Raw genomic sequence first — 16,003 nt, 5'->3', positions numbered from 1 at the left:
TTGGTTTTTAAACTGGTGAGCCTTTCTGCTTATGTGGGAACTTGAAGGTGTACTTTGAATTTTCCTCCTCTGCCAGGTGGATGACAATGAAATACAGAGATAGACTCAGGGCTACACCTTCAGGGTCTTGGGACCAAGGGTCCCCCTTTCAAGGGTCCTTGCGGCCTACAAGTCCTCCTTTCAAGCATCTTGTTAGATGTGTTAATTGCTGCGTTAACTACAAGGATGTCCCTGATACTTGAGATAGGATCTCTTCTCTCTTATGGAATGCAAAATGTGTCCTCAATTATAATGCAACATATTCAATTAAGCAAAGTTATAGAAATGTTGAAGCCCTGAAAATGAACGTTTAAAATTTAGCTGTATTTCCAAGTTTGCATTAAGACATCTTTGCAAAGCTTACTACTTTATGCAAGCCATGATTCCAAGGATCTTATGACTTTGATATTCATAAAACCTTATGAAGTAGGTACTGTTATCACATCTGTTTTAAAGGAGGAAACAGAGGCAAAGAGAGTTTAAATAATTGATCCAGAGTCACACAGCTTGTAGGGGCACGAGTACTATTTGAATCCAGGAAGTCTGTCTCTGGAGCCTCTGTGTGTTCCTAACCACTCTGCCATAAAACTTCTCAGAGCAAGTAGCATAAATATACCCACTTAATACTGTATTGCAGAAACTGTAGACCTCTTCTGTTGAACTTTTCTTATTCTCTCAGCCTATGAATAACTTGAAACTATTCACAGTCCAATGGATAAGTGCACTCTATGATTCCCTATAGATACCTCCTGTCCAGATTGAGTCTCCTATATATAATGAGAACGTTGGTCCTGCTAGTATTTTATAAAAATTGAAGCTACAGATGAGTCTTAGGTCACTGCCAGAAGTTCTCCTATCCCGGGAGGTGGTGGTAGAGTCAGGATAAAGAATAAAACAATATTGAATGTGTCTTTCCTAAAACCTACCAGATTATAAATTTGGGACAGTTACCAGTAGTCTCAGTGACAGATCTCCATCTTGTGGCTTTGGAAAGCAGAAGAAATGGGAGGAGAAAGATATTCAGAAGGCTTAGAGTAATGCTTCTGCTTTAGTGTGCTTTTGAATCTCCCAGATACCTTATTGAAATGCAGATTTTTTTTTGTAGGTCTGGGTTGGGGCCAGAAATTCTAAATTTCTAACAAACTCCTAGGGATTGCTGATGCTACTGGTCCATAGACCATATTTGGAGGACAAGGATCTGGAATAGACGAGCAGCATCACCGTCACCTGGAAGCTTATTAGAAACGCAAATTCCTGGGTTTTACTCCAGGTCTACTGAATCAGAATCTACATTTCCAAGTGGTTTATATGCACTTTAATTGTTTGGGAAACACGAGTCTAGAGTAGTCCTCAAACCATGAAGATGCACATAAATAATTAGACACACTTGTAGATGAATTGGCTATGGTGGGAGAGAAGACAGAGAGAATATAAAGTTCCCGTTAAAAGCTTCATTCAAGGCCAGGCGCGGTGGCTCAAGCCTGTAATCCTAGCACTTTGGGAGGCCAAGACGGGTGGATCAAGAGGTTAGGAGATCGAGACCATCCTGGCTAACACGGTGAAACCCCGTCTCTACTAAAAAAATACAAAAAAAAACTAGCCGGGCGCCTGTAGTCCCAGCTACTCGGGAGGCTGAGGCAGGAGAATGGCGTGAACCCGGGAGGCGGAGCTTGCAGTGAGCCGAGATCGCCCCACTGCACTCCAGCCTGGGCGACAGAGCGAGGCTCCGTTTCAAAAAAAAAAAAAAGTTTCATTCAAGACTTTCAAATGCCTCTTTTCTTTGTGATCACTTGAATAGCTGGAAAAGTCCTGGAAATACCTCATTCAAAGCTTATTTGCAAAAGTCTGGAGAATCTTTTCATTTTGGAGGTGTTATTCAACTCAAATTGTTTCTCCTTTAGGAGTCTGTAGCTCAACCACTTGAATATTTTAAAATTTAGAAGAAGGACAGGTCTTTCCCACCAACATCTCTGTCTCTGAATGGCATAGTCCTAAGTTTGAGTTGCCAGCAGAATGCACTGTGGCACTGTCAGCCCAACTAGGGATGATTATAGATACCTTACCCCACGGGAGAAGCCACTGGGACTTGCACCCAACCCTGACCCTTCCTGCATCAGTGCCCAGGCCCCTTTGATGGGTGGGGGGGCAGTGGAATGTGGTGGAAGTGGTTGTGTGGCAGGTTTGCGGTTGTCTGGGGCACCAGGAGACAGGGAACAGTAAGGACTGAGAACCATCCTTGCGGGGTGGAGAGGTAGCAGGAGTCAGGGCCACACCAAGGCTTCAAGCCCACCAACCATGCTCCACTGTCCTGCTGAATTTCACTTACAAAACACAAATTCAAAGATGAAATCAGAGTATTAAACCCTTAGGGCAGGGATCTTCTGAGCACAAGGCCTTGTGCAACTGCAGTGGTCATGTTCATGAAGCGAGCCCTGATCTGGACATTGCCTGCTATCTTTGTGTTTTGAGAATTTATTCACACTTGCTTTTGCTTGATCTGTATGACAAACTAAATAATGTTTATGCTAATCAGATAGTCTAATGCAGAGATCCTCCAACCCTGGGCCTGGACTAGCAGCATAAGCATCCCTGGAAAACTTATTAGAAATGCAGATTTGGGGGCATTTCAAAGCATGGAAACAGAATCTCTAGGGGATGGGATCTAATAACCTGTGGCTTTGACAAACCCTCCTGATGATGCTGAAGCATGCCAAAGTTTGAGAGTTTGTTTTTTGTTTTTGCCCTTATAAAAACACAAATTATTTCTGCAGAATTCCCAACAATATTTGGAGGTGACAGTAACATCAATTTGTGGGCTACAAAGGTATTCCCTACTCTTGCTAGTTTTCTTCCAGTGGGAAAAAAATTTGTTGCCGCACCTGCTGCACGGGCCACTTGAGTTGAAGTGTTCCTAACAGCTGCCTGGAGATGGTGGGAGGGCTTACATATTAAAGGAAATTCAGGTATGGGTTAGAGAGACAGAGAACCCTTAGCATAGTGGCTTTGTGTTGGGCTCCAGAGACACCCAACACAAAGAAATCCTAGTTCTCTTTCTAACCAGTGGAGAGACCTTAAGGGAATTATTTACTTTTTTCTGATCCCACTGGGAACAGTATCTTCAGCCATAAAATGGAAATAATGATGGTGATATCTACTTCATGGGGTTCTTGTGAGGTTTGACTGAGCTCATGAGTGAAAGTCTTTATCATACTGCCTGGCACAACAAATGGAACCTGTTGTTCAGGGCATACAATTATTGTGCACTGATCTGATCATATGATGCAGTTATGTATCTATGAATTTTATTGGTAATAATGATTATTTGATATAAATTGAAACATCTTATTTCCATAAAGGTCACTGGAATATATATGTCTTTGTGTGTATATGTGTGTGTGTGTGTGTGTGTATATATACACACACACATACAAATGTGAATCGTAACAATTCTGTTATGGGATTTTTTCTTTTCTTTTTTTGTATCTTTAATTGATATATCATAGTTGTAGATATTTTGGAATATATATATAATATTTTGATGCATGTATACAATGTGCCATGATCAAATCAGGGTAATTGAGATATCCATCACCTCAAACATTGATCTTTGTGTTGAGAACATTACAAATTTTTCTCTTCTAGCTATTTTGAAACATACAATAAATTATTGTTAACCATAATTTTCCTGCTGTACTGTCAAATATAAGAACTTACTCCTTCTGTCAAACTGTTTTGTATACATTAATCAACTTCTCCTCATCATTCCTCCGCCTTCTCTTCCCAGCCTCTGGAATCGATCATTCTACTCTCAACCTCCATGAGATGCACTTTTTTTTTAGCTCCCACATATGAGTGCGAACAGCGATTTTGTCTTTCTCTGCCTGGCTTATTTTACTTCTTTTTTTTTTTCTTAGAGGGCTTCCATAGATTCTACCTGGCTTGCTGGAGGCTTAAACTTTCTTCTTTCCAGGACTGGAAACTCAGTTGTTCCCAGCATTAGCTTTGCTTCTGTGCTAAGCATAAATCATTGGAATTTCATAAGCTTTCTTTCTCTTAGCACTCATACACTTTGTAAATCAATGATTTGCAAAGTAAAAAGGACTCCCTTCAGTAAATATTTGCAAGGCAGGTCTATCTTCCCCTGCTTTCCGAACAGAGGCAAAGACTCCCTCTAATCCTGGCGTTGAGAAGGATGGTAGAATATCGATTTGCTGCCTGCTACTTGCTCCATCATCACATCAGTTATAGGGAGAGTGGAATTATTCCTCCTCGGATATGTGGGCCTTTCTTTGTGTTTGGGTCTAAAAACCAACTCCAAGCTAATTGTATTCTTCTTATTGAATAATAAATGAAGATCAAGGTCTGTTCGTCTCTGAATACAGCAAGTCAACTGGACTGTGAGTTGAATATCGAGGCCAAGAGGCTTTTTCTGCAAACACACACTGCTTTTTGATTAGTTAAAAACCAACCAAATAAAAGCAACGAAAAAATAACCTGAACCCCAAATGATTCAACAGGAAAAGAATACTCTCTTTAGGGACTTTGGATCCCAGGTGGCATGCATCTGGATGCTTTTAGCATTGCGGGACTTTAATGCTAAGGGCTGAAAACATTTATACCCAGCTCTTCCTGGTATTGATTTCTCTCACACTGATTTAGTGTGGGGCCTCTTGGCATCTCTCTACTGCTTCTAGCAGCTGACTTTTGGCCCCAAAGGGCTTTGTTTAATGAAAACTTGGGGCTTATACTGTGAGAAAGATGCCCCAGGAATTGAAGTTGTAGACATCCCAATGGAGAAAACATCAAGACAAGAGTCATGTGCTGTGCAGTGGATGAGATGATGATATGAAGCCTCCACCAAAGTATGTTTTAAAGAGAAGAGGGAGCAGCAACCTTCAAATGACTGTTGAGAGTTAAAAGAAGCTCTTATTACTGAAAGATAAAGTGCTTACATGAAATATGTGCAGAAGTTGCACTGGGAGAGGGATCAGAAGAGGAGGGGAGTCACATATTAGAATCTTGGAGAAGACTGGCTACATATTAGAGCCGCTTACAGACAACCATGGCCATTGAGGAGAGTTAAAACAGGGTATGCTTTAAAAATAGACCTTTTATTTTAGAACAGTTTTAGATTTACAGAAAAATAGTGAAGATAGTACATAGACTTCCCATATACCCCACAGCCAATTTCCCTTATTGATAACATCATAATGACTATTTGTTACAATTAATAGACCATGTGTATTTGTTACAATTAGTAAATCAGTATTGACAAATTATTATGAACTAAAGTTCCTATGTTATTCAAATTTCCTTCATTTTTATCTAATGTTCTTTTTCCGTTCTAGGATTTGATTCATATTCCATTTAGTTCTCTCATCTCCTTAGTATCCTCCAGGCTGTGACAGTTTCCCAAACCCTCCTTGTTTTTGATGACCTTCACAATTTTGAGAAGTATTGGTCAGGCGTTTAGTCAAATTTCTCTCACATGGTGACACAGGATTTATCTCACACTTTTCTCATTAGTAGACTGGAGTTATATGTTTTTCTGAAGAAGACCATATAGGTAAAGCGCCATTTCCATCACGTCATATCAAGGATCCATATGATCCACATGACTTATAACGGTTGATGGAACAGGAACATTTTTAATGGGAGACTGAATTGCAACAGACATTGAGTGTTGGGGATTAAGAACATTTTACTCCTCAAATATGGTATATTTCAGTTAGTGTTGCTTCTCACAAAATAAGAAATTGTCAAAACAAAACAAAACAAACAAACAAACAAAAAGCAAGTGAAGCAGTGGTAAAACCTATTTGACTCCAGTTCCAGTTGCAAACTGAAAGGCTTCCAGTTTTTCAAACTGGTTTTCACTGAGACAGCTTGCAAAAAAACACCCATGTGTGCAAGCAAATCTTGAAACTGTAAGTCTGTAACTGAGAAACTCCACCCATTCAGAAATAAGTTGTTGAATAAGAGAGGTTTAGGAGTTTTTCAAATGAATTGTTATGGTTCCATGGTTCATATCTTCAGGAATTAGCTGGACAGTGGTCTGACTCTCCTTGGCTCACCTATCAAACAGGGTATTGATTTTTACAGAAATTTTGTAAAATATCAAGACAAAATTAGGATAATCATAAGTTTGTGCTTTCATTATGTGAGTCCTTCATCTTGTCTGTGTCAAAGACTTTGTGCAGGTAGTAAAAGCATTATACTTTCAAGCGCTGATGCCTCAAACACCATGGCTCTGGTTACTTTAGCAAGAGTAGACGTTTATCACATATGGGGCTCCAAAGCCACCCACCTGAGTAACTGGAGTGGAGATAAGCATGATGGACTAAAAGGCATTCCTGATGACGGCAGTGGACAGTTTTCCAGGTCGTTAAAGGTGCCAGGTAGACATCTTCTGTTTGGAATGTTTGGAGGAAAGAATCTCAATGAAAGTGTATTTTTTTGCTAGGGCTGCCATAACAAAGTGCCACAGACTGGGGGCGCTTAAACAACAGCAATTTATTTCCTCACAGACCTGGAGGCTAGAAGTCTGAGATCAAGGCGTTGGCAGGGTTGATTTCATCTGAGGCCCGTCTCTTTGGCTTGTAGATGGCCATCTTCAATGTGCCCTCACATTTCTTTCCTCTGTGTGTGTCTGTGTCCTAATCACCTGTTCTCATGGGGACACCAGTTATATTCAGCTAGGGCCCACACTAATGACCTCTTGTAACCTTAATTATGTTGTTCTCATTGTTTTTGGGTTTTTTTTTTAGGTTTAATATTTATTATTCAACAAATATTTATTGAGTACTATGTTTACCTTATGGGCTTTAATTTTTTTAAATTTTAATTGTTGTGGGTACATAGTAGGTGTATGTATTTTGGGGGTATGTGAGATATTTTGATATCTCATGCAAAGTGGAATAATAACATCAGGGAAAATGGGGTATCTATCACCTCAAGCATCCATCCTTTCTTTGTGTTGCAAATGACACAATTATACTCTTGTAGTTATTATTAAATGTACCATAAATTATTGTTGACTGTAGTCACTCTGTTGTGCTAATACTAGACCTCATTCATTTTAACTATTAACCATTTTTTTGTACCCATTAACTGTCTCCACTTTCCTCCCCAACCCCCCACCCTCGACTACCCTTCCCAGTCTGTGGTAACCATCCTTCTACTCTCTATCCCCATGAGTTCAATTGTTTTTGATTTTTGCTCCCATAAATAAGTGAGAACATGTGAAGTTTGTCTTTCTGTGCCTGGCTTATTTAACTTAACGTAATGACCTCCAGTTCCATCCATGTTGTTGCAAATGACAGGATCTCATGTTTTTATGGATGAATAGTATTCCTTTGTATATATGTGCCACGTTTTCTTTATCCATTCATCTGTTGATGGACACTTAGGTTGCTTCCAAACCTTGGCTATTGTGAATAGTGCTGCAATAAACATGGGAGTGCAAATCTCTCTTTGATATATTAATTACATTTTTAAAGACACTGTCTCCAAATACAGTCACATTCTGAGAAGTGGAGATTAGGGCTGGCACACACAAATTTGGGGGGACACAATTCAGTCCATAACAGGAAGGGTAAAGGATTCAGTAAAATAGATGTTTCCTTCTCTCCAGACCTGGATTTCCCGGAGTTTGTGATGACTGACATTTGATGCTGACTTTTTGCTGGGCTATTTGAGGGGAATTTAACAATGGAGAAAAATGTGAGAGGGAGCACTTCATGTGGGGAGAGCCATGCTGTGTAATATGGCTTTGTCAGGAGCCCATTTCCGGACGTTACCTGTGGTGTTTGCACAGCTGTTCTGTCATTGTACACCTTGGCAGCCTGAAGGCTGATTTCCTGGTGAATTTTCACCTAATTTCCTTTGCATCTGCCTTATAAGTGATAGTTTCATGTCTGAACTTTAAAAACGGCATCAGCCAGAATGGCTGATTTATTAATTTACAATGAGAAATGTAATCATTGAGTGGACTGGGTACTCCAGTTTCTTGTCCAGCATGTGCTTTCCCTGCAGGCAAATGTAAGTGGGAAGCCAAATTATCATCAGAAGGTGGCTTGGTGAGCGTGGAATCAGGCTGGGGGAATTAGGGATGAGATTTGGCATTCCTGTGCTTTTTATTCTTTGGGCCAAGCAGCGCTGAGCGGCATAGACTGGCAGCACATGCTGGCTGCCTCTGCCTCTGCTACTCTCCCTGACTTGCCATTGCCTCCTCTGGCAAACTCAGCAAGCAGGACTCAGCTCAACCATCTCCGCCTCGGAAAAGCCTTTCTTCATTTCCCCAAACAGAGGAGGTCTCTTTTCTTCCTTACTGCTGTGGTGCTTTATGCTAAGTATGTATTTGGCATCCTGTGTTTTGGTTATTTACTCAACTGTCTTCTCCACTGAACTCAGAGAAACTTAAGTGAAGGGACTTAATTGTGTTTACTGTGTTCAGTGCAAGTTACTGTATTCAGTGCAAGTGGTCAGTGTTCAATAACTGCTAACTGCTTAATAGAAGTTATCATTATGGGGTAATTCACATTACGGTGGGGGTTTACATATATTTGTTTTTGTTTTTGCTTTATGTTTTAAAACATTTTCCAGTAAGTTGCTCATGAGACATGATCTTACATTGTACTAATAGCTATGAGGTGAGATAGGCAGGTAGGAAGCAGTATCAGATGACAACATACTTAGAGGTTAAGTGATTTGTCAATCAATTAAAGACACTTTTCACCAAACCTGCTTGTCTTGGGAACTGAATCTTCTCTCCCGTGAGTTCTCCCTGTTCTTGCCCTGTGGATTGATACTTATGGCTTAAGCCTTTTTCCCACATCCTTAGTTTTCCTCTTTCCCCCTCCTTAGGAGCCTGGAGTTCTCTGAGTGCTTGGTGTTCTCTCTTTAAAAGGGCCTTCTCAGCCCTGTCTTACTGGGGAGGATTCTGCACTTGAAGATCCTGCTCTCCCCTCTTTTGAGCACCCATTTTCTCCTCATACATTTCTCTTCTAATTTCCAGGTCAAACTCTCATTCCCTCAGACATTTAGTCTTGTGAAGAAAGCAATGTGATTAAATTTAATTTACACTAAGATGTTAATAACATCCTCAGGGTATTTGCATATTAAGATTTTAGGAGTGAATTCCTTATAGCAATGTTCTGAAAGCTGGCTACATGTTACCATGTTGGCATTTCTCTCTCCCTCTCTCTCTGTCTGCACACACACACACACATACAAACACACAAGTGCATGCACACACACATACACACACATTTAATTGTGTTTACTCCGTATATGGTAAAATTTCCTGGGCCTTTAGAAACTATTTTTTTTTTTATGTTTTTAAAATAAATTTCTATACCTTGCAGTCCAGATGCTACCATGAATTTCTTCAGACCATCAGCAACTAGTCATTATAACCTTTGGGGAGATACAGCGCTTCACCAGTGAGTCATTAGCTTTTGGGCCTAGAGAACAAATCTGAAGGACCTTTTCATATCTTATAATTAAATACATTCTGCAGCTTGCAGATAAACATGCTGATCTGACAGCGAGTTAAGGAGGTTTATCAGCATTTGTGCACCTGCAGCGTTACACTAAAAGACATGACTTCATTAAAACTCACTGTGCTTGTGAGAACAATGAGGACTGGTGGTAGGTGTTAAAAAGAAAGACACTACTAGATGGCGGCTTTAAGCTCATCTTTGAAGGGATGAACTCATTCTATCCGACATGTCCAGCTGTGCAAACAGCAGCACCGAGTGAGCTGCAGTTAGCTGTACTAATACATAGGATTAGAACAGAGGCTGGGCCACATACAAATGATGCGAATGCTTAATGTACTTGAACACTATGAATGCTGCACAGAGGGGGAATAAGAGCCCCAGAAGTGACAGAAGATATTTTGCTAACTGTCATAAAAAAGACAGTACGTTAGGGCCTTCTAGGAACATTTCTCTTGCTGGTGACTTTTGCCTTTTGAGGCCAATGTTTTCTTAGATGAAAAAACAATACAAAACATCGATCTCTTAAAAAACTCCACAGGGAAATAACAAGAGTTGCCACAGTTACCATTGTTCTCTCATAAAATCCCAGAATGAGAAAACCATGGTGTGTGTGTGTGTGTGTGTGTGTGTGTGTGTATGCATCTGTGTGTGTATGTAAATGTGTATTTGGGCTTCATCTGCGATAGCATCTCAAGCTACAAAATAGGTGAATGGGTGGTCTAGGTGGGCATTAGCAGTGAGAGACAAAGAGTCTGGGCAACAGGGATTCAGTGATTGGGCTTGAAGGCCCAGTCATGAAGGTATTAGAAAGTGGGTCAAAGGAAGCACAACTCAGGTTCTAGAAATCTTGGCAACTTCTAGGATAGAAGCAACACAGGCCTAGGAACAACACAGACCTTGATACTGATGCTAATCTCATCTGAGGAAGTGTTAATGGGAGTGGATTCTTTATCTGCTTCCTGTCCTTAGTGAGAGCTGTGGGTAGACTGAGTACAGCTGAACCAAGCTCCTTCATGGGCAGATGAAAAGGAGGTTGCAGTGGGAGGGAAACCAGCAAATCCTGAACATTTGGAGACCCATCCCCAACCCTCACAGCACTGCTGTAAAAACTGAAGAATGAAGGATTTCATAACATCTTCTTCCTTATTTCCCTAAGATTTGAAAATGCTAGTTATCCTTGAAAGTTTTCTGAGCAGTGCGAAACATATATAGGTTGGTTTCTCTACTAGTATTAGGAGCTGAATATTTTAAGTTCCTATGTTCCAGGACCTTAAATGAATGGATCTCTTCGGGAGGTGTCCTGAAACAGTATTCTACCACATTTGGCTCATTGCAGTCAGAAGAGCCTTTAATATAATATACGTAAGTGATCCCGGGAGACCAGGAGTACTTCTGACAATGTCATTGCAGTCCATAATTACACTTTTCCTTATTTTAGTCATGTTTCATGAAACTTATACTATCTCTTTGTCCTTTGCCAGAATGTATGGCAAGAGCTGAAACAATCTGTTTTTTAAGAAAGTTTACTTAGGTAAGATGTGATCATGAGTCACAGCCAGAGATGAAGTAAAAGACATTAACTCCATGTTGTAAATAATCACAGTATTAGTTCACAGAGGTCTTTTTGGAAACATGAGTAAATTATCTTGTGTAACAACATATTTGCATATTTAGCATCTCTAGATAAACTATAAACTCCTTTAAGAATGTTATTTGCTTCTTTTATATCTCCTATCAGTGTAACACAATGCTCAACATGGTAAATGTTCACATTCAGTTACAACTGGTAAATGTAAATGAGAAACACACATAACTAACACATTATGTAAATATGCTCATGAATTTATCTAAATCATATCACACTTAGTCAACTCCTTTGGCAATATATCTAGACCTGCCTATTTCATGCATTGCAAGCAATAGAGGTCAGGAATTATTGGCACGTTGGTCAATAAGTTACTGAAGTTAATCTTCATTTAATGAATCATCAGCAAGGGAGCTACACAGATGACAAGTGTTCAATTTTCAGAAATCTCTTGCCCAATCTGTCTCTCTTCCTTCTGTCTTCCTAATTATTGATTTGATGTATGAGCCCCTCCTCCAAATCCTTCAGCCAGTACCCTTGAGAGTTCAGCCTTTTAAAGATGTTCTCATTAGAGTCAATAATTCACCATGGCATATTATATAGTACCCTGAATATCTATAAAGCCATTCTTTCATGTTGTACATCCTGGGGTGCTCAAATAATTAATTTCTCTAGCTATAAAGAACAATACCTTCTATTGTGTGTGGTAAAATGTACTATACACTGAGCCAATTGTATGGACATGGCTTGGGGACAAGCTCTGCTGGAGTTTCTCAAGAGGATTTTAATGTTGAAGACAGGTAGTTCTGTTCTTGGACTGATATGAAATCATAAAGTGTAAATGTTCTTTGGAATTAATCAATTACCAGTTGGTCCAAATACTTTCTTTGGGCATTTTTTTTCTTTCCTCTAATTTTAAGAGTAAAAGAACTCTTAAAATAGTTTATTTAGTATCATTGAAAACTCTTGCTTGGCATAAAGCATTCCGAAGACATAATACCAAGACCCAGGAGAAAATGCCAGTATCTGTCTCTCACATTGATTCAGAACTGTTTAGATTTTAAAACAGGTATTTGTACGAATGCTAAAGACTTTTTGTTAATTAATGTTAATGAAGGCGAGTCATATCCCAATTTAGCTACCTAAAGAGGGGAATAACAATATGCACATTAACGTTTTAATTACTGCTAAGTAAAATAAAGACTTCAATTTAGTTTGTGGCAAATCAGTAACAATTTAGATAAATTAAAAATTACCTTTTAAACTTTTGTAGTATAATTAAGAGTCGGGGGTCTCAGATTCCAATACCAGCTCTGCCAAAAACTAACTAGGTGGCCTTGAGTTAAGTCATTTGAGTTAATCTGGCCTTGGTTTCCTCAGTCCTATAAAATAGATTAGTTCCTTCCAGTTCTAGTACTCTATGTTTCTTTCTATGATCATCACTTAGACCTCCAATGAATAAATCACTCACTCCACTGGAATAGAAACGTTAAGTAGCCATCTTTTTTTTTTTCCTTGAATAAATCCTGGGCAAAAGGTATTTATGGGAGCAAAGAAATGGATGAATTATTGTCAAAACTTGTATGTTCCCTTAGATGGAAGAGTTCCTGGGATGAAATTTTTGTTTTATAGGAGACTGGCTTAGGAAACCCAAGACAGAATGTATATCTATTCATTTCTAGGTCGTAGTGTGAAAACTTCCATCAGAAATCTGGGAGCAGTTCTTAAGTCAAAAAACAGACCTGGAATCACAGTATCCATACATACCAGTTGGAGGACAAAAGACATTGCCCCAGAGACCAGAAGCACCAAAATATGCTACACCTAGCTACCTGAGAATGCCTCCAGCTGGCAACTCCAGCAAAGGCCCTTTTCCCCATCCTTGGCCATCATGAGTGAAAGCAAAGAACTGAAAGACTGAAAAATCTGAGACTGAGCGTTCCTTCCTGGAGAGACTAGTATCATATCAACCAGATTGGATATGCGTTTATTTTTCTTTTCTGCCATTCAGCACGTGGCAAAGACCCAGTTAGTTATAAACAAAATGAAAGAGGTTGTATTTCTAAAATTTTGCACGTCTAAGTTGTAGTATGTATTAAGTTTGTATCCTTGTTATATGTGATTCCCTGCTGTAGCCCGGCAGATAATATAAACACTGTATTTTATAGACCCCAAATTTAATACTGGAATCTTAAGCAAAGAAACAGTCTTTCTCACACATTTTATCATATTTGTCACTAAAAATTCTTTGTCTCCAGGAATATCAATCTGGGTACTGTTCCTAAGAACCCAATTGGTACAACTTTTTGGAGTTAATAAAATTGTGTTCCTACTGGTTTCCATTGCTGTTTTGTGCACAATTCCCCACTGAGTATTTGATGAATTTCTACTCCTTGGGGGCCCCATTTTTTGTGTGAGTATGCTGAGGATCCATGCGTCTTGTCACAGGGAGGAAGATGATTTCCTCTGATAACATTCCCCTGGTACCTGAGGAGCTTATCACAGCCCTTTATTTGTCTGTTTCTGTTATGTTGGCATGCGTCCAGAGCAATGGGAAAGAAAAGGTTGTGCTTTTACAGGGAACATTTTATTCCCTCTTGGGAAAAGTGAACATGACTCAATGTCAGGAAGGGAAATTTTTCATACAGATAAAGAGAATGAACATCCGCCTACCTCTTTTAATAGTTAAAACACATTTACGATCCTTTTGTATTTTGTTTTCTTGAAGAGCTCAAATTATTTTAGAAAATCTGATTTCTTGAAACCAGACCTGCCCCAGCTTGTTTTGTGTGTGAAGAGGGACTATTTTTCATTTCTCAAAAGACCTGTGTGGTGAGGGGGGCCAAGATGGGGTCAGGTTGGATATGGGTAGGTGGGGGAAGATTTCTGAAATAAAGAACCAAAAGCTGGGTGCAAGCTGAACTTTCTCCCTAATGAGAGGAGCCAAGAGGGGAATGAAAATTATTAAAGATTGATTGAGTAAGGCATTTGAACTTATCAATAGGTTTCAACCTATTGGATTGCTATAAAATAGTCACAAAAACTGCATCCTGATTTTGAAGGTGGTGGATATTGGAAGGGATTTGGGCAAATCCAAGCCTCAGTTTACCTTTGTAAATTTATCATTTGTCATTTATTTGAAAATCTCAACTCCTTAATAGAACTGTAAGTGTCCAGAGAGCATAGAGTCTGTGTTTCCTTTTATTAAAAAATGTTTTTTTGTTCTACTTCTCAGAGTACCCAGCTTAGCTCTGTGTATGTGCTCAGTAATGTTGTAGGTGTCTAAATATATGTATTTTAAATTGACTGCTGTATTATCTAAAGATAGAGACTCACTGGCTCTAATTCAGCAATTCCTATGGGCACCAGTGTGGCACCTACCCACTGGTTAAGGACAGTATAATATTTTGCTTTAACTTCTCTGTAATGAAAATGTATGTTTGCTGATGATCAAGACAGAGAAAATTTTTTTGTTCCTTGTTTTCTCCAGACTCTAGTTTTTGTGTTAGTCCAGAATCAAGGGTGCCTCTTGTTGCAGAGACTACTACTGGACCTCCAATATCTACTTTTTATATCTGCCTTCCTTAGTAATTCAGCTCCCCCCGAATTTTTTTCCCAGGGCTCATGCCAACCTGGAATATATATTATACTCCCCAGCCTCCCTTACAGTTAGATGTGGCTACACGACTCAGTTCTGGCCAATGGAGTGTATGTGGAAGTGCAACTTTTGCATATAGGATACTTTCCTTTATGGAAAGGGAAAAGCCGTTCTCTTCTTTCTTCCACCTGGCTACCTGGAGTGTGGATGTAGTGGCTGGAGCTCCCAGGTCTATAAAGGACCGTGTTCTTCGGTAGGGAAGCTGTGCATACAGAACAAGATAGAAGGATGCCAAATGTTCAGCTGGTGAGATATAATTTATATAGACAAGTTATGGAAATGACCTAATTTTTCTTTATCTGTCTCATTTGGCGTCATGTTATACGACTCAGAATTTCTGCATTTGTTATAATATTCTTAAAAATGTTTTTTTCCTGACTGGTAAAAGAACAATACATGTTAGTTGCAGAAAAATTAGAAAATATAGAAAAGTGGGCTAATCACGGTGGCTCACTCCTGTAATCCCAGCATTTTGGGAGGCTTAGGTGGGCAGATTGCTTGAGCTCAGGAGTTTGAGACCAGCTTGGGAGACATGGCAAAACCCCATCTCTCCAAAAAATGCAAAAATTCGCCAGGTATGGTGGCATGCGCCTGTAGTCTCTGCTACCCAGGAGGCTGAGGGATGATCGCTTTAGCCTGGAGCGTAGAGGTGGCAGTGAGCCGTGATCTCGCCACTGCACTCCAGCCTGGGCAACAGAGCGAGACCCTGTCTCAAAAAACAAACAAACAAACAAACAAACAAACAAACAGAAAAATATGGAAAAGCATAAAGAATTAAATATAATCTTACCCGCAGTCCCAACGTTCAGTTTTGATGACATTTAGATATATTTCCTTCAAGTCCTCTCTTTAGATTTACAAACTACATTTATAATAACATCTCACATTTATTTCATATAGAATCAGTTTGTGTATGATATGCATTTATTAATGAAATAATATTTTATATAAAACATATCGTCCATAAACTAATCTGGATGTAGTAAACTGGATTGGCTGAACTATCGTGTTAGTACTAAACTAACACGATAGAGAAAAAGGTTTAATAATCTCTCTTTTAAAATATGCATTTGTTTGTTTTTTTCTTGTATATTTGTTTGAGTTCTTTGTAGATTCTGGATATTAGCCCTTTGTCAGATGAGTAGATTGCAAAAATTTTCTCCCATTCTGTAGGTTGCCTGTTCACTCTGATGGTAGTTTCTTTTGCTGTGCAGAAGC

At 39.3% G+C, this 16,003-nt stretch overlaps 1 long non-coding RNA gene across 1 annotated transcript in view; it reads left to right on the top strand.

Annotated features, from left to right (window-relative positions):
• Positions 1-13,447, top strand: part of LOC108544291 (uncharacterized) — a 238,320-nt gene extending 224,873 nt beyond the window's left edge. The window contains exon 6 of the long non-coding RNA XR_001889792.1: positions 12,810-13,447. This is a non-coding gene — a long non-coding RNA (uncharacterized LOC108544291). The remainder of the gene's footprint in view (positions 1-12,809) is intronic.
• The last annotated feature ends 2,556 nt before the right edge of the window (positions 13,448-16,003 follow it).

The sequence above is a fragment of the Rhinopithecus bieti genome, unplaced genomic scaffold (assembly GCF_001698545.2).
Source record: "Rhinopithecus bieti isolate Rb0 unplaced genomic scaffold, ASM169854v2 scaffold_26425, whole genome shotgun sequence".
Taxonomy (NCBI): domain Eukaryota; kingdom Metazoa; phylum Chordata; class Mammalia; order Primates; family Cercopithecidae; genus Rhinopithecus; species Rhinopithecus bieti.
The sequence above is the reverse complement of the archived record's forward strand: the minus strand, read 5'-3'. Positions and strand labels throughout refer to the sequence as shown.